A 1431-nucleotide genomic window follows, 5' to 3' on the forward strand; every position below is an offset into this window, starting at 1 on the left:
CTGGTCTGGGGCCTTACAAGGCCATACAAACAGAAGACCAGTAGCCATATCAATAGCTGTGAAGATATATTAGTAATTCTCTGACCTTGGCAGTGGTCTGACAAAGTCCACTTGTCGTCGAGTCAGGGGAACCTTTCTTGAGTTATTTGCCCATCTGTATGAGGCACCTGCCCAGTGGGGGGGACTCCCTTGAGCACATACCAGCCAAGCACAAAAGGCATTCCCATTTTATAGGCATCTTCCCATTTTATAGGCAAGGCCCTTCTTTGAGCTGCCATCCACATGATTTTGCTGCCAGCACACTGCATCTGTTGATGTAACCACTGGGCTACATCAGCAGCTGGGGCTTTCTGCAACCATCTTGTCTTAGACAAGCCATCGGCTTCATCATTTCCTGTACTGGCTTAGGGGAAGTGTCCAGTAACATGGAAAAGAGTTACTTCTTTCTCATGTCCCAGTTCCCATAACTCTTGCCACAAGGCTTGTCCCCACAGGGGTCAGTGGCCTACCATCCACCATTGACATTTCCAAGTAGATACTCTGGTTTCTCTTCAGATCGCATAAATCTTTTGCCTTTTACTAAAGATTTCCGTGGACATTTCCAAGTAGAAATCCAAAGGGTTAAACTTTTGTACACAGCCCAGCTGTCAGTACAGGTGGTTAATGGCCCAGGCTCATTTTTTATCACCATCCATACTGCTCTCAATTCAGCCTATTGACTGCTTTGCCCTGTGCCATTTTCATACCACATAGTATCTGTTAAGGGCTGGACAGCAACAGCTACCCACAATGCTGAGAGTCCCATGCTAGAGCCATCTGTATACCAAGCTTACTCTGTGATAGGTCCCTGTCCCTCATGAAAAGGTGTAGCATCCATAGATAAGGGTGGTGTCAAAGTTTCCTCCACAACCTGTACTGGGCCTAGCACAGTTTTCAACTCTTTGGACAGAGGACTCGTTGACACAGTGCTCCTTTGTTCTATACATGCTCCCTATTTAGAAAAAGTCGGAGTTTGAGCTATGCTCTTTTTAGGGTTGGTTGTCCACATGTGCAGCCAACCTAGTATGGGATATGTTGTCCTTACTAGGACTTTGGCAATTCCTGTGATAGCTTCAGTGGCCATCAAAGCAGAATACACAGCTGCTAACTGCTTTTCTATTACAGAATAATGCAATTCAGTGCCCTTCCAGAGCTGACACCAGAATCCTACAGGTGTTAGGAATTGGTCTTGTCTCTGCCACAACCCCATCCTAACCCCTCCTGGGTTATATGTACATCTAATTTAAAAGGCTTAGTGGGATCAGCCACTTGTAAAGCCTGTACTTGCTGTATTTTCCTTTTTGTAGCCCAGTAAGCCTTCCTCAGTCCAATCCCAGTGGGGCTCCTTTCTTTGTTAATGCATACAGTGGTCATGCCATTTGAGCCATATGG

General features: G+C 46.0%; 1 non-coding gene across 1 annotated transcript; it reads left to right on the forward strand.

Moving 5' to 3' along the window:
- Positions 1-535: 535 nt before the first annotated feature.
- LOC134368995 (U5 spliceosomal RNA) lies at positions 536-650 on the forward strand. The gene has a single exon (XR_010022586.1). It is a non-coding gene; the product is annotated as a U5 spliceosomal RNA (small nuclear RNA).
- Positions 651-1431: the final 781 nt, after the last annotated feature.

This window comes from Cynocephalus volans, chromosome Y (assembly GCF_027409185.1).
Source record: "Cynocephalus volans isolate mCynVol1 chromosome Y, mCynVol1.pri, whole genome shotgun sequence".
In the NCBI taxonomy this organism is placed as follows: domain Eukaryota; kingdom Metazoa; phylum Chordata; class Mammalia; order Dermoptera; family Cynocephalidae; genus Cynocephalus; species Cynocephalus volans.